Below are 27,355 nucleotides of genomic sequence, written 5' to 3'. Positions count from 1 at the left end.
AGCCTCAGCTGCTTCAAATGCTTCAAGACCCTATTCCGGTAATCTTCCCAAATGCAACAAGTGCGGCTTCCATCAGCAAGGAGAATGTAGGGAGTTTCATTGCACCAATTGCAACCGAAGGGGACACACTGCAAGGTTTTGCAGGACTTATCCTTCTCAGAACCAGAATCAGGGAAACAACCAGAACAACAACAACCCCCGCAATAACAACAACACCAATGCCGGTAGCAACAATACAGGGCCTAGCCACACCTGTTTTGGGTGCGGAAGGACGGGACACTTCCGTCGAGATTGCCCTAACAACAACAACTCAGGAAACAGAGGAGCAGGAAGAATGTTGACTATGGGTCAGAGTGATGCAGTTCAGGACCCCGCAGTTGTGACCGGTACGTTCCTCCTAAACCACACTTATGCATGCATCTTATTTGATACCGGAGCGGAGCGAAGTTTCGTAAGTGAGAAGTTTAAACGTTTACTAAAACAACAACCCCAGAAGCTAAATGAAACCTATACGGTGGAAATGGCCAATGGGAAAACCGAATCCACTAGGGAGATCTACATCGGATGTACCCTAACCCTCAACCAACACGTCTTACGAATAGATCTGATGCCAGTATCAATTAGGAGTTTCGATGTGATTATCGGCATGGATTTGTTAAGCCCCCACCATGCTGAGATTATGTGCCATGAGAAGGCTATTCGCCTTCGTCTCCCAAATCACGAAACCCTAGTAATTTACGGAGACAAACCCAGTACGAATCTTCGTCTCATCTCGTGCATCAAAGCACAAAAACACTTGCAAAAGAACAATTTGGCGTTCTTGGCTCACATAGTGGACAAGACCAAAGAAGAAACTAACATCCAAGACATTCCAGTAGCGTGTGAATTTCCGGACGTATTTCCAGAAGATCTTCCAGGAGTACCCCCAGAGAGACAGGTTGAGTTCCGAATCGACCTCGTTCCAGGAGCAACTCCTCTCGCTAAATCACCATATCGATTGGCTCCTGCTGAAATGCAGGAATTGTCCAGCCAACTCAGTGAGCTTCTGGACAAGGGATTTATCCGACCTAGCTACTCGCCATGGGGAGCTCCGGTGCTCTTCGTCAAAAAGAAAGACGGATCTTTCAGAATGTGTATCGATTACAGAGAGCTGAATAAGCTCACTGTTAAAAACCGCTACCCACTCCCGCGAATCGATGATCTATTCGATCAGCTCCAAGGAGCTAGCTATTTTTCTAAAATAGATTTACGGTCCGGATACCACCAACTCAAAGTCCGAGAAGAGGATATTCCTAAAACCGCTTTCCGAACCCGCTACGGACATTATGAATTCGTTGTAATGCCCTTCGGTCTAACAAATGCACCTGCCGCATTCATGGACCTAATGAATCGAATCTGTCGACCGTTCCTGGACAACTTTGTCATTGTGTTTATCGATGACATCCTCGTCTATTCACGAAGCAAAGGGGAGCATGGCCAACATCTCCGACAAATCTTAGAGACTCTACGAACGGAAAAGCTGTACGCCAAACTCTCCAAGTGCGAGTTCTGGCTCCGGAGTGTGAATTTCCTAGGCCACATAGTTAGCCAAGACGGAATTCATGTGGATCCCTCTAAGGTCAAAGCTGTGGAAGGATGGGCAACTCCGACTACGCCCACCGAAATTCATCAGTTCTTAGGCCTAGCAGGATACTATAGGAGATTCATCCAAAACTTCTCTAAGATCGCCAAGCTGCTTACCTTGCTCACGCAAAAGGGCGTGCCATTCAAGTGGACCGACCGACAAGAGATTGCGTTTCGAACCTTGAAGCAAGCTCTCTGTAGCGCACCTGTACTATCTCTACCCGAAGGAACAGAAGATTTTGTAGTCTACTGTGACGCGTCGAATCAAGGCTTAGGTTGCGTTCTCATGCAACGTGGAAGAGTGATAGCATATGCGTCCCGCCAGCTAAAGACGCACGAAGTAAATTACACGACCCATGACCTAGAACTGGGAGCCATGGTCTTCGCTCTGAAAATTTGGAGGCACTACCTGTACGGTACAAAGTGCACCATCTTCACGGACCACAAGAGCCTCCAGCACATCTTGAATCAGAAGGAGCTAAACATGAGACAACGAAGATGGGTGGAATTGCTAAACGACTACGAATGCGAGATCAAGTACCATCCAGGCAAGGCCAACGTGGTAGCCGATGCCTTAAGTCGAAAGGAGTACTCTAATCGCCGTACGAAAACGCACTCGATAACCATTCAGTCTCATCTGGCCACTCAAATTGCATTATCCCAGTCAGAGGCTATGAAAGCGGAAAATAGAACTAGCGAGGCATTACGCGGGATGGAGAAGAACCTAGAAGTCAAGGAGAATGGAGTATACTACTTCATGAACCGTATTTGGGTCCCAAAAATCGGAGGATTTAGAGAGACCGTTATGAAGGAAGCCCACAAGACACGATACTCCATTCACCCTGGGTCGGACAAGATGTATTTGGACATTAAGCAACACTATTGGTGGCCTAACATGAAGGCGGAAATCGCGACTTATGTTGGTAAGTGCCTTACGTGCGCCAAAGTAAAAGTGGAGTACCAGAAACCTTCCGGATTGTTACAGCAACCGGCAATCCCTGAGTGGAAATGGGAGGGGATTTCTATGGATTTCGTGACCAAGCTGCCCAAGACGTCGGACGGATTGGACACCATATGGGTAATAATCGACCGACTGACGAAATCTGCCCATTTCCTGCCAATCAAAGAATCCTACAAGATGGAGAGACTGACGCGGTTGTACCTACGAGAAATCGTAAGACTCCATGGAGTACCAAAATCTATCATCTCGGATAGGGACAGTAGGTTCACATCGCGCTTTTGGCAATCACTCCACAAGGCAATGGGAACTCATCTTGATATGAGCACCGCGTATCACCCACAAACGGACGGTCAAAGCGAACGAACCATTCAGACGCTTGAAGACATGCTTCGTGCATGTGTAATAGACTTTGGAAAGTCTTGGGATACCCACCTGCCATTGATTGAGTTCTCATATAACAATAGTTACCATTCTAGCATCAAGGTGGCCCCTTTCGAAGCACTGTACGGGCGTAAATGTAGGTCACCGTTATGCTGGGCTGAAGTAGGTGACACCCAACTAGCAAGAACGCATACGGCAGACAGAGCACTAACGGGACCGGAAACCATTCGTGAAACCACATAAAAGATCGTTCAGATCAGAGCTCGATTGCAAGCATCGCGTGACAGACAAAAGAGCTACGCCGATAAACGGCGAAAACCCTTAGAATTCCAGGTCGGTGATCGAGTACTGTTGAAAGTCTCACCCTGGAAAGGGGTTATACGTTTCGGAAAACGGGGAAAGCTGAACCCGCGATACATTGGACCTTTCGAAATCGTCGCCCGAATAGGCCCAGTAGCATACAGACTACAACTACCCGCGGAACTAAACGGTGTACACCCCGTGTTTCATGTCTCTAATCTGAAGAAGTGCCTATCAGATGAAACCCTTGTCATTCCTCTTGACGAAATCGAAATCAATGAGAATCTCCTGTTCGTCGAAGAACCAATCAAAATCATGGACAGGGAGGTGAAGCGTACTAAGCAAAGTCGCATCCCGATCGTGAAAGTACGGTGGAACGCAAAGCGTGGGCCAGAATTCACGTGGGAACGCGAAGATCAAATGAAGCAGAAGTACCCTCACCTATTCTAGCATCCTCAAATCTAGCTTTCAAACAGAATTTCGGGACGAAATTCCCTCTAACGGGGGGATGATGTCACAACTGGAAATTTTGTGTCATGTAATCTATACCTTCAAGCTAATGTAAAGCAAAAACTTCAATCAAATACATTATACTAGTACTACAAATAGTCATCAAACAATTGGAGACCCTAAAAGTCCTTGTTAAGTCCATTTTGGATTAGGACTCCCCTATTGGATCCAAATGGACCAATAAGCTTCCAATTAGACTATCATGGGCTTAGAACCCTAATTAGGCTCTAATTGGACCCACACTTATTTATTTCAATATTTTGGGCCATATTGGGCCTAGAATGAAATAAATCACAAGCTTTGATCCATAATTTAACCTAACCTAGCTCATTAAAGCATAAAAATCACAATTTTATTTTATAAGGCCAATAAGCAGCCAAACTACCTCTAATGTTGGGCTTAGGGGCAAAAAGCCCAAAAATCCTTTCTTCTCTCCCTATTCTCGGCCCAAGCCCAAGGAAAAAGGGAGAGTTGACCTTGGGTTGCCACCTCACTTTTATATGTTGGGTTTCCATGCACATAACTCATGTTTCCAAGCAAGCATCATATCAAGATCACTTCTTTCTTCTCCCTCTCTCACTCTCGGCCATACTCACACACACAAACTCACAAAAATCTCTCAACTCTCTCAAGAACATCCCTTTCCTCTCCACTCAAAAATCTCGAGTTTTAGGAAGCATTCAAGAGGGATTTTTCCACAAAATTCTTCATCTAAGGTAAGAAATGCTTGGATCTATGAACTTAATTCTTTGTTTTATCAAAATCCTTTCCTAATCTATGCAAAAATCGTGATCTTGCATCCTAGAACCATCTCAAACTCGAGATCTTCATCAAAGGGAGCTAAGGCCACAAATCACTTCATTTCCTTCCATTTTCTTTGCAAAACCGAGCCCCCACACCCAAGGTGAGCTTCATACCCCCTATTTTCTGTTTTTATAAGTTTTGTGGGGGGGGGGGAATACAAGTGAAAGTGTAGATCTATATGTGTTTTGTATGCCTTGTATGATTTCCATGCTTATATGTATGCATTTGTGTGTTATAATGTTGGATCTAGCCATAAAACCCCTCAAAACCGAGATATATCTTGTGTTAAATGATTTTAGCTTCAAATATATTTCTAAATACAAAGTTTTTCAAGAAAAATGGCCAAGTGGTTTAGTAACAATTTTCTTTGAGTTAAAAACACAAATTTTGGGCCTAAAATGTGAAAAATACAAAATTAAGGGTCCAAATTGGCATATCACGAATTCTGATGGATGAAGTGTGCCAAAACAGTTTCCATAAATCAATTTCTGGAAATATACTCATTTAGGGGATTAAAAACATAAATTCCAAGCTTAATGGGCTAAAAATGACATTTTTGGCCCAATGAGGCCCATTATGCGAATTTTTCTGTTTTGGAGGGCCAAAGCTGTGAATTCTGTAAAACAGTGGACCATAAGTGGTCCAAGTCCTTTTCAAAGGTTTAAAATGCTTTTTAAATTTAAAAAGGGCCAAAGTTGCAAAAATTTTCCAATTTAGGCCAAAATTGCCAAAGTTGCGAAAAAGAAGGGTTAAAACCGAGAAATCTGCATTTTCAGGGACTTAAACTGTTTTCTATGAAAAATATGCTGAAAAATATTAATTTCAATAATTTTTGGTGTTAAAATGTCAAGAAAATTAATTTAAGGACCAAACCGGGAAGTATTTAATAAAAAGGGTTGAAAATGTAAATTTTACAAACAATGAGGGGCTGAAAACAGAAAAATTTCAAGGCTAATTCAATATACACAATTTGATCAAATAATGGCACCGCGGCTTTCGACGAAATACAATACATTACAATACCAAAAGTCGTTGTTAAACGAATTGGCTCGGTCTCGAACCAATAGAAATCTACAACTACTAACACTACGACACTACGATTCATCCAAATAACGTTTGGGAACTTAACTTACATACGAGTGTGCACAGACGTCTACGCACCATCTTCGGGCCCCAAAAGTGTAAAATCTTGCTTGTTGGGCCTAGCTAGCCCAATGACCTGATCTTAAGGCCCGAAGACGCATATTTTTCTACGAAGTGTTGAGTTTCACCGACTTGGCACAACGTAGAGGGACTTTCAATGGCTTGTATACCACTGGTCCCCAAGGGTCCTTTGGTATTGCTAGAAGAGTCTGCATATTTTTGCGAGGCGGGTCGGGGACCCCTCGTACGCATATTATCCCCAACCGATTAATAGAGTCATCGAGGCCTTCGTGTCCTCTTACTCTTCGGATGTGGGACGACACATAATCAGGGCGGCTGGATAACGTGATTTGTACGGACGACGCCTTCGGGATCGTTAGTATTGCTATAAACTGGGCGTTTGTGTAATGAGGGTTTGTAGTAAATAATCATGCTCAAAAATAATCCAACGTCGCCTGGGAATGAGACTTCTATTTTTGTAATGGTTTCAACGCAACTTATTGGATTTCAAAGGATTAGGAAAACATCGGGTTTTCCTAGGTTTTTCAACACATAACGGATTCGAAACGCATATAATTTTAATGAACAATTTTTACAAGTATAGAAACAAACAAGCATACCTATGGATCTTCACAAACATTTTCGAAAGTTTTTCATTTCAGAAAATATCGGATTTTCTGGTGGTTTTCAAATGATATGAACACTGTTTGCTTCAAATACCGCTTATGAACTCACCAACATTTCATATGTTGACGTTTTTCAAAATACTTGTATTCTCAGGGAACCATTGAATCAAAGGAAATCATATTCAGTGACGGCTTGCAGTTTAATTATGTACGAACCGAACAATTTAATTTTTGGGGATGTAAGGTTTAAACAATGTATTTCATGTAAACGCTACTGGTTGTATTATATTAATGCACGGTGACGAATGTTGTTATGTTTCATATATATTCAATGTTATGGTATTCAATTGAGTCACGACAGCCCCCGGACGTTTCCGCCGTCTGGTTCGGGGGTGTGACACTAATCAAGACAAACACTTCACACAATTGGCCTAAGTTGATCTTTGTTTTATCCAAAACATCACAACTTACCAATTTCAAATGTACAAGAGTAGAAAACTTTTACTCTTACATTTGACAAGTGTTTTAAACCTTCTTTAAGACATCTCACTCAAGTTACAATCTTGGAGTATGACTCTAAGACTTGTATTGGAACGAAGTATGACTCATCTTCTTGATTTAACCATTTCAACAATTCAAGTTCCTCTTCTTAGTCATAAGAATACACTAAGATTTCCTTAGAGAACTAACTTTGATATGGTTTCTTAATCATTAAGATGATCACAAAAACTGATACTAAAGTACTCTCCCATCTTTTCAAATTTGAGAAACTTTTACCCCTCTACCTAAGTTGATTCTTCTTATTTGCTCTGCCATACATTGGAACCTTTTCCAATGTCTAAGAGTTATACTTTAGCCTGTAAGTATAACCATATTTACTAAGCTTTAGTAAATTATGACGAATAATCTTATCGATCTTTTGTGGTGGACTTAATAAGTGCACAAGAATGTGTACTCGATCCCTTAGTCCGTTACTTGACTCACACATCCATGTGAACAAGTAGTTAGTCTTAATTTTCCAATACTTGAAAGTTCTCATTCATCATGCTATACAACTTGCATGATTCCAAGTTCCGGTCCAATTGAAACTTGGGTGATGAGAATCTTTCCTTATTTGGTAAATTTAGACATTACCACAAATGAAAGAATCAATTTCATATTTCCACTCTTGCTATTAATGGAATCAGATAAGCAACAATTTTTCCTCAAATGCCATTGTAAGGATATTTTAAAATAAATAAAATCTAAAATTTTCTTTTATTTTAAAACTTTGCGGAAAAACTTATCCTTACAATCCATATGAAAACTTGTTGTTATCTATTCCTAAGCAATATCTCATAACTCCTAAGAAGTAGCTCAAGAATCCGATCTTCAAGCTACGCGATAGAAATCCATCTACGCGATCAGATTCAGCATATTCTTTCTTTAAGTTTCTGTACTTTTCTTTGATTCTTAAAACATCAACATGTGACCCAGTCACATCATGTATCAAGAATCTCATATTAGAAACTTAGCAGAGTTAGATAGTGGACTTTACCTGAAGTAGAGTCAAACTTATTGACTTCAACATCCTTAGGTAAATTTGGCAGATTCGTAACCAATGTCCTTTCCTTTGGCAATATAAACATATAGACCCTTTGATAATGGTACATGGGACTATCACAGACTTAGCTTTTCTCTTTACCATTTGGTCAACCGAGTTGACTATGGCCGATCCCTTTCCATTGGGAAGAGAATGCTTTTCTGGATTTCCTGTGTCACTATTGTCAATGTCCATCAAGTTTTAAGGAAGTTGATCTTAACAAATAGATAAGATCATTAAGGGTCTTGTCATAGTCTGTTTCATAGGTGTCCCAAAGGAACTCACTATGTGACTTAGAAAGTGATTGAACCACCAACTTTCTCAAGACTTTGACACCCAACTCTCCCGGCTTGTCAATATGTGACTACATCTCCAAGATGTGATCACACCTAGACCTTGCCTTGCCAATAGGGCTTGAGTGACCTTGAACTTGTGGGTTAGGGAGAATAATTGGAGGAGGTGAAAGAAGTATGATTTCCATGGGACATCATCTTCATTTAGGAAAGCTTGTTTCAAGAGATTTGGGAAGATCATAAATGTCTAAACCAGACATCTTTTGGGAGATATTCAAGATAGTTGATCTAATGTCCTTAATATGACACCCAATATGAAATATTAAGGCTAGGACCCAACAAACTATTTTATAACTTAGAAGAGGTATGTCGTAATCCAAGCTATAAAATATTTGAAGGTAGGTGAATGACGATTCACCGATTTCCACCAAGATAAACGAAATGTATTATTAGGTTTTAATTGGTTTTGAAACTCCTAGATCTTTGAGATTCATTGAACTGTTCAATGACATGTTTCAATCTCGAGTGTGCCCTTCAGGTTTTGTAACTGGGATGCCGAGGATCACAAAACAAGGTGTGAAGTAACCATACAAATTACTTGGTACCCTTAAGTGTTTACCCCTCAATCGACGTGTCGGTTAACCACACACGCTCCATCGCTACTATGATAAACATTAAGTTACCCTTTGCCTACCTTGTTAAATACGAGTTAGTGTGCCGGTTAACCACACACGCTCCACTAACCGACTTAAACAAAGTGCAAAGTGTAATTTCATGGATTAGTACCTTATTCACATTTTTCCTAAGTAACTAAGATTGGGTATTATTAAGAGTTTAGTTACTTAGTATTTATCATTAATACTTTTAATGAAGGGAGAATTATAGTCCTGTCAAACCCGTTCGGCTAACGACCCTCCACCAGTCAAGCAAGCGGTGGGTGAGAGTGGACACCCATTAAGTTGCCATTTTATAGGCAACAACCTTATACCCACCTTATAGACCGGCTTCGTGAATGAGGCGTACTAGCGGTAAGACTGACTTTACTCTTATACATATATATATATATATATATATATATATATATATATATATATATATATATATATATTAACTTATAATATTATAAAGTATAAGGGTTGAATTTTAACTTTTTAAAATTCTAAGGGCTAACTAGGAATTAAAGTATTCATAAGAGAAAACTTTACAAATTCCAAAACTTGAGGGCAAGTTTTGAAACTATTCAAAACTAATTAATTCCATAACTTATGTGTTTAAAGTAGTTTTAATCCAAAAACTCTTCAAGTTCCATAACTTGAGGACAAGTTATGGAAGACTTTAAACTAATAAAAGAATTACCTTTTCTTTATTTTATAACTTATGGAATTAATTAAGGTCACACTTTTTTTTAATTTATTATTTAATGAAGAGACTCTTGGTCCCCCATAACTTGAGGACAAATTATGGAGTCATAACACCATTTAATTAGAACTAGACTCTTCATTTTGTAACATTTGCCAACTTTTATGAGTTTTATGAAACTTAAAGGTGACTTTTCATATAACTTGAGGACAAGTTACAAAAACACATTTTAGAATCAACTCTTAGATTAATTTGGATTGAAAACAACTATTTCACTCAACTTTTCTATTAATCTAAGAAACTCATAAGAACAAGATAATTCAAATTAAACTTTTTCATGTAATTAGTCTAAACCTTAAACTAATACAAAACATGAATCAATTGACAAATATCTTTGAAATTGGATTAGCATGAACATTACCACATCAAAAACAAGTTTATAAGTCCAAAAACATCTTAGGGTAATGTTCCTAGTCCAATTCCAGCCAAAAAAGTCGAATTTATGCTGTTTGGGGGTCCAACTCGGCGAGTTGGATGCATTTTGTCTTGGACTCGGCGAGTCCATTCATGGACTCGGCGAGTATGATGGGCAGACAGCATCAAAACTCGATTTTCCAGCTTCTTTTGCAAGTATAACAAGAAAACAAGCCTAGGCTCTGATACCACTGTTGGGTTATGAGCATTCTAACACTCCTAAGTGTACATGCAACCCTAAATACCTTGGATCTATGTTTTTCTCTATTATACATGCAAATATGAACATCCAAGGTATTATCCTAATCTAGCATATAAAACTATCAATATAACAAGATAGAATACATACCTCTTTGATGTAGAAACTCATCATGAAGCTTGAGTGCCTAGTGCCCCAAGTGTGACACCTCAAATGGTTCACACAACACCAAATACACTTGGAATAACTTGAGAGAAATCCACAACTCATGAAATCGGCTAGCCCTTATTTTTACACACTCTAGTGGCCGATTTTGGTCAAGAATAAGATCTTTATATAGTGTTACAATTAGGGTAAACCCTAATTGTCTTGACTTTCCATTTCCTTTGATCCATGGGTTCAAATACACCATGGAGCATCCATGGACCATCCTATGGGTTTTAGCCCAACTTGATTATCCATGGAGCATTAGCCCACTATACAAGTATGGATGATTTACACAATCAACCCATATATTTAATTAGTCTTCTTTTGATCACTTAATTAATCCTAGATTAATTCTTGATCAATACTAATTAAATAATCTTATTATTCTTATTATTAATATACTAGAACTTATAATATATTAATAACCATAAGTGTCTTATTTCTCTCATTATAGTCTATCCAAGTGCATGATGCCATGCAACCCAAATGGACCATGCCGGGTCGGGTCAAGTCTTACCAATTATAATTATGGACTTAGACATTAATCCAACACTTTAATACCACAATTCTTGCATTGAACAACTTGACTTTTACTTTTATTTGAATTGTTGGAGTTAAATCTATTATTAAATCTACTATTAAAAGCAGTAGACTGAGACTTAGAAGAAGATTGAGAGGACTGGAGAGAAGACAAAGAACCATTTCTTTGGAGAGACTCTTCTCTAGACAAAATAGAAAATACAGTTTTAACAGTAGGTAAAGGTTCTATAAGTAAAATATGACTCTTGACTTGACTATATGTGTCATCAAGACCACTGAGAAACTGCATAAGTTTCATGAGATTAGAATGATCCTTTTGTTTAACTGCAGCTTCACAAGTACACTCGGTGAGACTAGTAAGACCATCAAACTCCTTCCAAAGAGAGTCAAGCTTATTAAAGTAGTCTGAAAGTGAAACTCCATTTTGTTTAAGAGTATTTATTTGTTGATGAATATTAAAAACAACAGAACCATCTGACTTATTATAAGTTTCAAAAAGACTTTTCCAAATGTCCTCACCTACATCTTAATAAGCTTGACTCTGATAAATAGAATCAGAAATAGACGACAAGAGCCAAGAACAAACAACAGCATTGGCCCTATCCCATTTTGATTGTTTAGTTACATCAACACCAGTTCGCTTACAAGTTCCATCAACAAAACCAAGTTTATTCCTAGCCCTAAGAGCTCTAGACATAGAACTTCTCCACAATCTAAAATTTTCATTACCAGTTAGTTTAATTGTAATAATAGTTGTAACAGCATTATCAGAAGGATGGACAAAAAGAGGATCATCAAAATTAATTTGATCATCCTTTCCACTTCCACTAGGAGGATTAGTAGAACCGGCCATAAGAACAAATTAACCAAAAAAAACAGCAGAGAAACAACCAATAACTGGAGTACTCAAGACATCCAGGATCTCCTAGACAAATTATGAAATGAGTCAAGAAGAGAACAAGAAAACCCTCACAGTGCTATTGAGACGAAGCTGAGAAGGATCGACTCTATTTGTCCGTTCCCTACTTAGGGTTTATCGGTGATGAAATCCGACCCCTAGAGAGTTATTTCAGACAAATAGATTAATTGATGAAAGTTACGCATGCATCCAACACGACACAAAAAGAGAAAGAACCTGCAAGAATCCAAAGAGAACTCACAGTACCAGGATCTAAAAAAAACTAATTCGAAAATGATCAAACAACAGTTTATGTACAAGATCTAGATGTTTCCTGAACTATACTCTAAATCAAAACAAAACTGTGAAGAAACAAAAAGGAGTTAGAAACAACCTTTTATGATGACATTCTGGGAAGAATACAATCCACGATGAACATCAAGAAGAAGAAAACGAAGCATGTTGCTCTGATACCATGTCAAGAAAGTAAAAACACCAAATGATTCCCAACTTGAACAGTTTATTCACTATGAACCAGTTCGATCAAACATGTACTTACATCAGAAACCTCTCTACCTATACACTCACACACAAACGATTATATAAGCCTCTAACAATTTCTATACAAGAAACCTTAAAATGAGAGAAACCCTAATACGAGAGTAGACAGAGTGAATACAGAGAAAATATCTATCACACTTGTTCAAATGAGATGATACAACACTTGAAATATCTTGGATACTTAGCTCCATGGAGCAGCCCATAAACCTGTGCATTAACTCGGATACCTGCATAAGAGTTTCACAATACACCCAACACAAATACAAATATACACAATATACCTTTGAGAATTAATGTGAACTATGATACCAGAGATATATTATTTCAACATACTTAAAAAAATCTGTGGAAATATCAAAAATGTCTGTGGATATATCAGCTCCCTTTTTATTATGGTTTAAATGTTTCTAATGTGGCTTTAGTTATTTATCAGCGAGATAGTTGTTTTTTTTTCTATTTTTAAAGATGTAGATGTAAGGATTTTGGTATTTTATTTTTTGAAATTTGAAGAAAAGAACAACACATCTCAGAAGAAAAATCTTATCTATTCACTGTACTTTATAAATTTTGATATATGATCTATCTTGTCCTAAAATCATTCATGGGTTATGAAACCCAATTGTAATTTCATTGATATGTTTAATGTTTTCGCAGTATAGCATTGGACCTTGAAAACATACTTATTTATAGCATTTTCCTCTAACTTTTCTTACTTTGAAAAGTATGTCATGGTACTTCGAATTTGAAACAGCTTTATGGTATTAGGGGGTGTTTGGTTTAACTTTTTACAGCCAAAAGTCATTTTTAGAAAATAAAAAAAAAAAAAAAAACAAAAGATGTTTGGTAAACTAGTTTTAAAAAGCTATTTTTGGAGATTTTATACAAGGAAAATCAACTTTTTGAAAAAGTTAAGAAATCCTGACTTTTTGTAACTTTTCCAAAACTGACTTTTAGGCTTTAAGAAGCTAAGTCAAACACCCTTTAATGATGTATTTGGTTTGTTTTGCCTTGGGTGGCGGGTCAACATAAATTTTATCCGTTAAATTTATCTATTTGTTGTATTAATGTTATGTTAAATAATAATTTAGTTTTTTAGTAAATTATATTAAAAGATTGTAATTACCTAGAATATTATGGACGATTTACAATTTATATGATATGTTGAATTAGAACAAAATGGTTTTATAATGGAAATATAGAGAAGTTTCAAATAGTTTGTTCAAAAATTTGTTGCTACGTAATAATTTTTAGATTTATTATTGCTTAAAAAAATTAATATAATATATTGCTATTTTTTTAAGTTTTCGGCCAAATATTTGAATATCAGTGTAAATTGAAGCCTAATCCTATTACCAATCGTCTATCATTTTTCATTTATATAATCTTTAAGTTTAAATGGTATATATGTTTGGTATATTTAGTTCTCATATAAATAAAAATTGAAACGAGACAAAAAAAAATCGATTTTTACAAAAATCAGATCGTCGGTTATTCAAAATATAATTTTTTAAATATATTGTTTTCATTTTCTTTATTTGCATAACCATATCAAATAATCGCAAAGTAAAAACCACAACAATTGTTGACACCATAAATGAAACTATTCATTCATGTGCTTAGGAACCTAACTAAAAACTATTCGTTGAGGGCAACTATCTAACATAAAATAATCGCCAAAAATCCGGAAGGATGTGAGGCAAAAACGAAACTCGTAGATGGATGTAAAGTATCCGTAGAAAGAAACTATCTTGCGCCATATATATATATATATATATATATATATATATATATATATATATATATATATATATATATATATATATATATATATATATATATATATAGAGAGAGAGAGAGAGAGAGAGAGAGAGAGAGAAACAATATCGAGTGAGAACTCATTTTAAAGTGATGACTCATGAGGACACCTTAAAACAATTGAAAAAAAAATCTAAAAACATAAAAATCATAAAATCGACTATAAATCTTTGTCCGGGAGAAAAAATTGGAAAAATACAAAATTTTTGATCATTAAAATTGAATTATAAATCATAATGATGCAAAATAAAAAATTAAAATTGAATCATTGATCAATTTTAATGATGCAATTTTTTTTCCTGGACATAGATCTATGCTCGATTTTATGATTTGTATTTTTTTAGATTTTTTTAAGGTGTCCTTTTGAGTCCTCACTTTAAAATGAGTTCTTATATATATATATATATATATATATATATATATATATATATATATATGGCGGATTCACTTGAGATTAAAAAAAAATAGAGATCTTGAGATTCAACCTCAGCCACATATTTTTCTCATTTGTCGCTCTAATGCTCTAACGTACCGACAGCAGTGGAGTATGCCTAATCATCAATGATTATACATATATGTCTTTCACAGACTGAGTAATCATATATGATTTTTGCCAATTGTTGGCAGAAGAGGTTGTGATGACAGAGGTGACGGTGGTATAAGTGACGGAGGTGACAATGGTGTGGTCAGCCGGTGTCAGAGATGGTAGTAGTAGTGGTGGCGGTGGTCATTGTGTTGGTTGTGATGGTGACGGAGGAGAAAGGAACAGTCGGCGCTATATAATCATTTATGATTATAACAAGTTTGTCGCGTCGGTAGTTGGAGGGTTAGAGCGGCAGATGTGAAATATGTGGCTGTGGTTGAATCTCAAGATCTGTATTTTATTTTTAATCTCAACGGTACCTATTTCTCTCTCTCTCTCTCTCTCTTTATATATATATATATATATATATATATATATATATATATATATATATATATATACACAAAGAGAAAAAGAGAGAGAGGGAGAGAGAGAGAGAGAGAGAGAGAGAGAGAGAGAAAGAGAGAGGTTCATATGTTCTTTGCAACTATTGTGTGCTTGTAACCACCAATGAGAATCATAAAATAATAAATAATTAAATAAATCATTTGAGGGTATATTAGTAATCCTTGCATATTTAGATAATTAATATAATTATTATCCCTTTAAACAATAGATATCAAAGTCAAATCATATAGAAAAAACCCTACGCCTAATTATCACCATTGTTGTCGATCCCTTCACCCACTTTCCATTCCCTCCGGCCTTCACCTAGATCATCTTTTCCACCGGACTTCACATTGCATCTATTATCATCGCAATCATCATCTTTCTTCTTGTAGCCTATATTCTGGTCACATGCGCCCAATACAAACATGCACGTACACAACAACCTTTATCCAGCAAACCCGTTGAGTTCATCTCCGTCACCATCGTCGGACACAACCTCGATGATCTCGGTAAGCACTTGCACCAATCTATATTCGATTCTTGATTTGTAGCTATGATTTCTTTTGCTGAAATCCATATTTGATTCCTATGTAAAATCCATCAACTTCTTTTATTGAAATCGATAGGAATCACGAGCATGGCAGACATGGCGAGATAGAAGAGATATCAAGGCTTTAAAATCCATCAATTTCTTTTGATGTTGCTGAATTCATCATAGGTTTTTGTGTTCGTGATTAAGGTTAATAACACTCACCGATTAAGCTCCATTCTTTTATGTACTCATCCTATTTGGAATCCAAATAAGAATCAGGCTGTATTTTATCTATTTAGCATCGATTGTACTCAAATTTTCTATCTACTAGTTGTGATTTTGGAAGTGAATTAGAATCAAGAATCAATTTTTTTATGTTATCAATGCTTTTGAATGTTGTGTGTATTGTTGCGTTTTTTGAATGTTGATAATAAAACATGCATTCCAAGCGTTAGATATAATGTCAAAAAGAGAAGGTTTTTGTGTAAATGAGGTAAGTTTGATATGTTGAATTTATTGGGAAGATTCTGTCAGAATATGTTAAGGTAAACTACATACTATTTTGTTAGAATTATAGTAACATGTTTATTATGTTGAACTATTCTGTTGAAAGTAAAGTAGATACTACTCTATTAGAATTCTTATGGAATTGAAGTTTAAGCAAGAAACATAAATGAAATATTTTTTTAGAATTGAAGTTAATATGTGTAGTTATGTTAGTTTAGTGTTTTTAGTTTGTAAAAAAATATGTTATAAATGTTATATGAATATAAGTTAAAACGTGTAGGTTAAAGCATAGTTTGAATGAACATGGTATTTTAAACTTTCTATGGCGAACCATAGTGTATTCTACCATAATATATTTTATGTATATTCATTCTAAAGCATATGTATACATGCATTCTGTCATAATGTCTTTAAGTATGTTTGTGGACGACAGGTATATTTGCATAAATAGTAATACTAACAAGTAATGGATGTTATTCTTTTAGAATGGCTTGAAGAAGGAATCAAATATTGATCATACAAGAGAAAGACGTGGAATTGAGTTCAACGACAAGTATATTTGCGAAGAATTACATTCTTAAGATAATACATCACATTTTCGTAAGAATAGTTGGAATCAAATGGATTATTTGGACCATTGAAGAGGATCAAATGTTTTTGTTCAATAATTGTACATAAAAAAACGCTATTTTTTAAGGGTTTGTTTTCATTTCTGATGATATTTTGTTAGAATATGTATGACTATATTGAAATGTATAAGGTTATTAGTCTATTAGATTATGCATGAATTTGTATTTAAGTTCGGATGTATATTAAGAATAAAATCATAGACCCTCATTTTTTACTTTGATGTATATGAAAAATATGTAATTTTTTAAATCAGGTTAATTATCAAACATCTATGAATTGGAACTATATTATGCAAGAATAAAATCGAAAATATCTTTAGTAGTATACGGTTGACATTTTGTCATTTTACAGAATAAAATCGGAATTTTAAATTTCAATAAATTTAAAAAATTCAGATTTTTAAAAATAAGGGAATTAATTATCCCTTAAAATCTGAAAACTTCTTTTTCTAATATAGGTTAATTAATCACAATACTCTTATGCTGGAATTTGTGTGATTATATGTACATGTTACCCTATTGTAATATCATAGACTCTCAGATCATCACCATCGATTCTATTTCATCTGTTGGTACAAATTTGTGTTTATGAGCACACAATATATATATATATATATATATATATATATATATATATATATATTCCTTACATCGATTGTCTGCTACTATTCACCAATAAAAAATTTAATTAAATATAAATTATTATTCAATCAAATAAAGATATATATTAAATAATTTCCAAAATATGTATATTAAATGATATCCATAATTATAATTCATTTTTTATGGAAACTAATTAAATTCGTCATTAAGACCCAATCAATTCAAATGCAACAAAGTCGCCCGGAACAAAGAGAACGAAAGTGTATTCTACTAGAATACACTCTCATTATAATGTAATACACTCCCATATTGCTAGAATAAACTTCCGCTCACCATGTTCCAAGCAAACTTTGTTGTATTTTGAGTGAGTGAGTCCTTAAAAAAATATGAACTCATACATGAAAACTTATATGCGAATTCATTCTAAAAGAATTTTACTGCTGACATTAATGACGAATTTAATTAGTTTCCATAAAAAAAGAATTATAATTATGAATATTATTTAATATAAATACAGTTATGGAAATCATTTAATATCTATCATTATTTGGTTATATAATAATTTAATTTTTACTCAATTTCTACTGGTGCATTCTAGCACAAAATAGATATGGGAAACACATGAACCTATCTCATATATATATATATATATATATATATATATATATATATATATATATATATATATATATATATATATATATATATATATATTCTAACTAAGTATTGTATTATTGCATGCATGATTGTGGACCAATCAAAAATTAATAGAAAAAACAATAATTAAATAAATCAATAAGGGTAACTAGGTAATTTAAGAAATAACTTCCACAAATACTCCCTATAATTTTGCTAGTTACGTTGATTTTAACCTAATTCCCTCCTTTTATATAAGGCCTACGACTGATCTAATCAATCTTCATCACCGGTGTAGGATCAATCTTCATCACCAGTTGTAGACTCCTTCACACCGACCATCCAATCAGCTACTGACCTAATTTCCCGAGGACAATGAAGAAGATACTGAAGAACCCCACTCTCGCCGTTGAAGATGCCATCACCAAATCGATAGCAGCAGTAGTAGCGATGGAGGCACCGTAGCAGCGACGACCGACGTCGATGATCGACGAGCGGTGGGCTTCCTTCGACGGTGGGCGACGACGCAGTCGATGGGAACAGCAGAGAAGGAAGAAAACGAGGGGAAAAGCGAGGACCTCTGGGGTTTAGCTAGACTGAAGGAAGAAGCTTCAAAGTTGTGGTGGCCTTCGGTGGGTGCAGATGGGAGTTATAGGGCGGCAGTGGGTCGTCTAGGGTGGTGGCAGTCGACATTTCCACCTGCTTTTTTGAGGTTTGTTTATGATTTTTTTACTTGTTTTAGACAAAAATCAATAGAGGGAAAAGATGAGTTTTTAGGTTTTTTGTTTTTACAAGGAAGAGAACATGAAAATGGGGCTATTGACCATTGAAATAGAAAGGGGAAGGCGGATTTGCAGTGAAACATGTGAGCAGGGGGTTGTTTCTGCAGCCCCTTTGTTCTTCATCTTTTTTTGTTTAATTTTTAATGGTAATGGAAGCAAGATATCAATGGCTTTTGCTTGTGGAATCGGTGATGAGCAAGGATGACCAAGAGAGGGTTGTTGCTCTCTTGATTTTCCCATCTCTAGTGGTGTTCTTTGGCAGGAAAACAAATGAGAAGAACAGGGAAGGCTTTGGTTGATTCATTTGATAGAAATGAGAAGGAAGAACAATGGTGATGATCTCTTCTTTGATTGGGTATGTTTCTTTTGATTGGGTTTTACTAGTTAAATAAATAAAAAAAAATCAATTCTCTTGATGATCTTTTTGTATAGTTGTGAATTTTGATAGATATGGAGTACATTTTGATCTAAGGGAAAGAAAACATAAATGTGTGGTACAATTCTTTAGATTGACATGAAGAAGATAAAAGGAATCATGAATTCCAATTATGTTGGAATGGAGTCATGAATTCCAATTCTATTGGAATGGAGTATGGACATTTTCTCATTGATTTATGCATGTTCTACAATTCTTGTTTATTGGTTTTGGTGCAATTCACAAGTCCACATATTTTTCCAAAGGAATTTAGTTTTTATTTTTCATTTGCTAATGCATTATTGGAATCTAAACTACAATCCTGTTTTGTTTTCACAGAAGTTGATGTTTGAAGAACGGACCACAAAATTGAAAGTGATTCTAAACAACATTATTCTTTTAAAATGTATTAGTGTCGTTGTTAGATTTGATGTTTTCTTTCCCGTTTTGAAATTTTTTTTGGTTTTATTCTTTAACAATAAATGTAAGGGTTATTGTCATTGTAGCCCAACAAACTTTCGTATATTGGTTTAAATGGTCCATAGTGACTATTTTTTGCATTTGAGGGGCACGTACTTGTGTTTTACCGTTTAAAAATATCCTTTTACCCATTTTAGCAGGTATTTTTGCCTAGTCACCTGCCAAGTAAGCAGGTTAGTGAATACATATAACCTGGTGAGTCAGCACATACTCACAAATGAGTCGACTCGACGACACACTTGCAAGAATAGGGTCAACCATCCACGTCTCTTTAACCCTTTCTTCTTAACCTATACGTACATGTTTTTTTTTATTCTGATGACCTTTTTTTTCTTCGTGCGAATATGCACATGGAGTGTTTGAATCATGGCTTCATCCACACTAAGAAAATTTATAAGTACAAAGATCATCAAGTGAAACACGTGATAAGGGTTTCAATTTTGCTCACAGGGTGGAGGAGCTCTGACCAATGTACGCTTCTACCATATCAAATCTTCCTTCTCTTAAATCAGGTTGTTAATTCAATGGAAATGTTTTCGATGATCCCATTGGTGCTCGATTCAATGTCGTCGATGTCCCCAACGACATCTCCAATGTGGCAGAACAAGGTGAATCATGTGACGCTGCAGGCGATGTAACTTCTGGGGAATAGGTTGAAGACGACTCTGTTTATGGGTTTGATTCGTCGACGGTAGTTGCTCATGCAGTCATTGACACCAGTCAATCCCCCAACAAACCTCCACCTTTTCCGAATGAGGTTCGCCGGGTATGACGTACATTGACACTGGAATGCCATCCTTTCGCTCTGATTACTTTGTAAGTGAAGGAATCAGTGAATTCGATCTTGAGCCTTCTGAAATCTCTATACCTTCTCCATGATTTCTCTCTCCGATTCTGAAATCTCCATGTGACATCACATTCGTTTGGATTTGAGGTGTTGACTGGTGTTTGATAGTCAAGAAACACTATTGATTTGAAGTGTTTTAGGTTGAATTTCTTGATAGCCATCAAAACTTCCCTATAAGAACAATTTATTAACCTTGTATCATCGCAATCACCAGAGCTTTCAAGCTCATATTCGTATCATTGCAAGAAACAACGACAAAAGCCAACCCCAGTAGGGTGTTTCCTCTTCTTCTCATAGTCAATACCCCCCAGCTTGGCCTGAAATTCACGAACCTCCACTAAAATTGCCACACTTCCGCTACCACTCTTGGATCAGGTTCTCTCCATGGGCCAGTAACGTCGGCGATTAACCCAGTTGCAGTCACCATAATCACAAATTGGGTTGAGGGAGATAGTGAAATCTGGAGCGCGAGATGTGGAGAAGGGAACGAGAGTACTAATTTGCTCCAAGGTAGGATGACCCAAATAAAAAACTAGGGTAAACATTATCACACCCAGGTGGCAATGACATGGAATTGGTAAAGTGCAAAGTAGGATGGGTGTCACCGGGTGACCCCTTCAAATTTTAAAAAATGACCTTTTAAAACATAAAAACACAAGTACATGCCCCTCAAATGCAAAAAATAGTCACAAGGGACCATTTAAACCAGTGTACTAAAGTTTGTTGGGCTACAATGACAATAACCCTACATGTAATTCTTAACAATTGTTACCCGTATTCTATAAGAAATAATGTATTTTTTTGTTTTTATTCGTCAATTGATTGTTCAAGAATTTGTTATTCTACAAGAAATTTTTAAAGTCATGATCAAGAAATATGTTCAAGAATATTTTTATTATTTATGGTTCAAGAATATTTTTATTTTTGAATATACTCATAAACATATTCTATCAAAATGTCTGAATTAAAAGAATTATAATTCGTACAATCGGATTTTTAAAATTAATAGAATCAATGATCCCTAAAAAAATGCAATTTTCCTTTATTAAATCTATATTAATTGACTAAATTACCCTTGTAATTAATTAAGAGATATTTTTCAATTATATTTAATTCAATGATATATGTTAATCACTTTCTTAAAATAAATAAATTTGATTGGGCCACATTTATGCATACAATGACACAATAATTACTATGAATAGAATAAACTAAGCCTATATATATATATATATATATATATATATATATATATATAAGTACGTGGTTGTTCACAAATAATTATTCATATATTAATAAGAAGGATGGTGGTGGCGGTTGCGTTGACGAGGTGGTAGCTGCAACGGTGTCGGACATGTTGGTGAAGGTAGTGACAGGAGTGACAGAGGTGGGGGCAGGGGTAACCTTAACAGTGGTGGTAGTGATGGTGGCGGCGGAGGTGGTGGTAGCAGCGGTGACAATGTGGCGGAGGTGGTGAGAGAGGTAGTAGTAGCAGTGGTGGAGGTGGTGGTGGTGGATTCATATATACTCACTTGTCGTGCCCATATGACAGAGGGTTTTACGGCAAAATATAAATGAGTGGGCTGAGAATTGATTCTCCCATTCTTAATTTTTTTTCATATATATATATATATATATATATATATATATATATATATATATATATATATATATATATATATATATATATATATATATATTGAGAGAGGAGGGTTCAATTGAGAAAAAAAAAGATTGAGAATGGGGGGAAACATTCTCAACCACTCATTTATTTTTGCCACAAAAGCTTCTGTCGTACCAGCGGAAATGGGAAAGGAATAGACATGTGTTTTCCAACAAAACATGTTTACTTAATCTATGCTAAGCATTACCTTAATATATACAAAAACATAGTTTTTTTTTTTTTAAATTTTTAAGAAGCTATTTTTATCGAAAAATGATTTTAAATATACCAAAATTCATGATTTTTTATTCTCTACGAATAGACATCCATACTAACATAGTTTTAAGATAAAATAAAAATTTTATTTTTTTTATATTTTCAGCTATCGGTATTCATAAGTGAATAAAAATGAATAAGGTTTTTACTACAGTACATTCGTTATTCACTTATGAATAAAAATTATAATTAATTTTTTTTACAATTTAAGTATCATTCATATATGAATATAGCGTATAATAAACATAGTATATTCATATTTAAATATTAGACGATGCATTCACTTGTGAATATTACATATTATATTCACTTGTGAATATTAGATTATATATTCACTTATGAATATTAGATAATATTTCATATCTGAATATTACATAGTGAATATTACCTAGTATTATATGGTATGTCACATGTGAATATTACATAGTATATTCACTTGTGAATATTACATGATATATTCACTTATGAATATTATACAGTATATTCACATATGAGTATTACAAGGTATTTTCACAAATATACATAATTTTTATATGTTATTCACATATGAATAACATAATTGTTTTTTGTTTTAATAATCATATACTGATTCAAGTGAGAAAACATATTTATATATGAATATAACGTGATAATTTAGTTTATGCATTTCATCAAACAGTTGGAGTGCATACAATTTAACTTTTTTAAAAATGTTAAAAATATGATACTTTGATTATTTAAATCTTACAAAATAGTAGATTGATAGAGAATTATATAAAATTTTCAAAAAAAAAAAAAAAAAAACGATTTGATCTTTTGCTAACCTCAATTTTGAAGTTTTATTTGATAATCGATGTTGAATGAATGATATGAAGTGGTTTTTTTGTTGATTATCGATGATATTGATCTAATGACGTTGGGAGTATAATTAATCGTAGATGTTGAATATCTGATCGGATTCAAGCAGAATTGAAGGTTGGATTAAAAGAACCAAAAACGAATTTTTGTTGTTAATTGTTAAATCGTGTTGATAAACATGTTATTGACGAAGATCGATGATTGATTAACACTGGATGATTGTTGAAGGTTGGAGGAGAAATTTGGATGATGAACGATCGATTAGAAATGAGTTTGAACTGTTATTTATTTCTATACAGTTATGTATTTGAGATCAGGGCTGGTCCAGACGGTGGGCAACACGGGCGACCGCCCAGGGCCCACGTCTCCGAAGGGCCCAAATTTTTTGGGCTATGTAGTATAAATATATATAAAAAATTAGACAAAACTGCAAAAAAGGTCCCCGTGGTATGCAATTTTTTGGAGTTTTAGTCCAAACCACAATTTTTTTGGATTACTGGTCCTTTTTAGGTATTTTGGTTGTGGTTTCGGTCCCTTGCTAAACTGAAATGACTAATATGCCATCCTGATATTTTTTTTAATCTTTTTTCTATTTAATTTAATGTTTTATTAAATTAAAATATAGGTCTCTCTCTCTCTCTCACACACATCGACAGGCCAAGAGGCTGCCACAACCTCCTCACCCCACTTGATCCTCCATCACTGATCACCCCCAACACTCACCTCTTCGTTGCTACTTGTGCTCGAGCTCACACCGCCGCCACCGAAGCTAGAATAGTTGAGAGAACACACACCGAAAAACCAGCCGTCCTCCCCCGCTATCGCCATTTCAGCGCCAAACACACATGACAGTGAGAACAAGACAAGAGGGCCTACATCTGGATCTAAAGTCATTATCGAAAACCCACCACCGAAGGCTCCATGTCTGGTAGGTAATTCAGTTTAGGTTTAAAGTCCGCCGACGTCTCTATTGACCCATTTCATTTAGCACGTCACCCATCTAGAAATGATTTTCGGTGGGTGATTCAATTTGGGTTTGAGCACTCCTTGATTCGATCTCAACACGTTTTTCCGACGATAGATCTGAGCACACTATGTAGCAGCAGATCGTTTTCCCAACGAGGGAGATGCATGTAGAGATAGTTCTGAAAGCTTTAAAGATCAAGAAGTGTAGAAGAGTTTTCTGAGGAAGAAGATGAAGAGGAATCTGGTTCTAACAAAATTCAAGGGAAAATCTCTGACAAAATTCTTGTAGTTTTACTAACCCTATTAATCTGGAGTCGGAGAAATACCATAGGAAAGACGGGAAGCAGCGTTGCTCTTAAAGATCTGGTGGGAATTTTTCTTGTATGTACTTGAGCTTTAAATATTTTGGTTTTTTGTTGCAGATGTTTGTGTTCATCTGTTAGGAATGTCTAGTGCACACCATGTGTTCACTGAAATGCTTGACCAAGGAATCAAACCTAATGTAGTTACATACACACAATTGATTCTTGCAGTAAGCTTTTGAGTTTTGGGGAAGGATGATTAGAGAAGATGAAGATGGTGATTGTTTACTGTGTGTACAAGAGAGAGAGAGAAAGAGACCAAAAATAAATAAGTATTTAGATTTTAAAAAAAATGAAAGAAATGAAAAATTAATGAAAAATAAATAACCCAAGGGTATTACAGTCATTTCACTATTCATAGGGATAAAAAATGCAATGAAATTAGCTGAAAAAGACTACGAAGCCAAAAAAATCAAGGTTTGGACTAAAACCCCAAAAATTGCATACCACAAGGACTATTTTTGCAATTTTGTGAAAAAAAATTATTACCTAAATGATTTTTAGGGCCTAAAGTTGATTCAAAGACAATCTAGCTCAAAAGATAAACAATTTGGCTTGCTTGTTATTGCTAAATGAACGTGTTTATAGTGAAGAATAAATTATTATTTTTTTAATCTTTATTATATTTGTCTTTAAGGAGCTTTTTTTTTATTTTCGTCATGGGCCTCATATACGTTTTGAGCGGCCTTGTTTGAGATTAAAGGTTATTATCATATTTACAAGTTTGCCACTGTGTCTTTTTATGCTTAGATTAAATAAGTGACTGATAATGATTCCCTCATTCTCAACCTTTTTTATTTTCTCAATTGAACCCACCTATATATATATATATATATATATATATATATATATATATATATATATATATATATATATATATATATATATATATATATTCAAATAAAAACAGTAAATAGTATGAGAACGTAAAAACACTTTTTTAAGTTATTATTCTGCAATGAATTTTCTATCGACAACTTTATGTCATTATTCAGCAAAAAATAAATGAATAGTCAAAGGTTAAAATTAAAATTAGAATTTACTTCAAAAATGCACATACAAAAGTTTATAATAGAATAATAACATTGTAATAAATATATGACTAATCGAAAGTTAATATTTAAATTAGAATTACTTTAACAATACACATATACAAAAATCATTACAAAAAAATGACATAAACTGTGACATCCCGAAATTTATCCCGTCATTTTAACCACATCTTCCGCTAATAAAACCCGCTTTATTAATTGTCCGTTAACCTTTTGGAAGAGGTTAATTAATTTGGGACTTTTATAATGACTTTGTAAGGGTTGAAACAAATTAGAAACACCCTCAATTATTCCTTGAAAAGTTTTAGTTACAACCAAGTCAAAATACGACCATTTAATTGGGTGCGACCAAAAGCTCCGTTTAACGTCAGTATCGGGTAGATTTCCATAGAGCCACAAGCTCAACCCTATATAAGGGGGAGTGGACTCCATTTACACCCTTTTCACTCTCTCTCTACAACTTGCTTTCGATCCAAAAACGCCCATTTCGAGCCCCAAACTAGTAAGTAATCTACCCTAACTTGTTGTTTAGCTTAGTTAACATGAAAATTCGTGTTTAAGACATCAAATAGGGGCAAATTCATGTGTTTACAGCCCAAGAACACTCTTGGACCATGAACACCCTTAAGTGGGGTTTTGAAGCCCCAAAACCCCTCTAAATTGCTCCTAGGGCTTAGATATGACTTGTGGACTTACACCTTCGAGCTTAGAACACCAAAACCTTACCATATGAAGAGTAAACTTAAGTTTACGGCCCAAGAACACTCTTGGACCGTAAACCCCTCTTCAAGGGCCGTGAACACCTTTTAAGGTGTTAGAATTGCCCTCAAACACCCCCCTATGGCTTTGGAAAATGTCTAGAATCAACCACAAATGGAGTAGGGGCTTTAATCTTCAATTAAACCATGGATTTAGGAGTTTACGGCCGTAAACCCCCCTAGGATTGGTCCATGGGCCGTAAACTCCCAAAAAGTGGCCAAATGATGCCCTAACACCCCCCATTTGACTTGGATTAATGTTTAGAACTTTATACTCTATCATTTAAGGCCTAAATTCATGAAGGAAATGACCAAGTGAGATTTTACGGCCGTAAACTCCTTGTTTAGGGCCGTAAACTCCTTAAATGGTCCATTTGGAGCCTTAAACCCCTTTATAAGCCTTATATTTGGACCTAGCTTAACCCTACAAGTGATATAAGACCTTTTAGCATCCAAAGATACACCACCCATGAGTTTACGGCCATAAACTCATGGGGATATGGTCTTAGGGCCGTAAACTCTATAAAGAGTTTACTCTTGAAGAGTAAACTCCCTAACTAGGCCATACACTCCCTTAGATGTTACCCGGGACACTCCTAGCGTTTGACCAAAGTGTTTTCCGCTTATTAGGATGCGTTTACGTGTTTAATTAGTATTATAGTTACTAATTGTATGTAAACATATGTCATCATATGTTAATAGGTCACTAAGTGTGTTTAAGTCTTTACTTGACACCGAGCACCCAACCGGCACCTTCGCCC

Source organism: Lactuca sativa, chromosome 8 (genome assembly GCF_002870075.4).
Source record: "Lactuca sativa cultivar Salinas chromosome 8, Lsat_Salinas_v11, whole genome shotgun sequence".
Lineage (NCBI taxonomy): Eukaryota > Viridiplantae > Streptophyta > Magnoliopsida > Asterales > Asteraceae > Lactuca > Lactuca sativa.
This window is presented reverse-complemented; position numbering follows the sequence as displayed.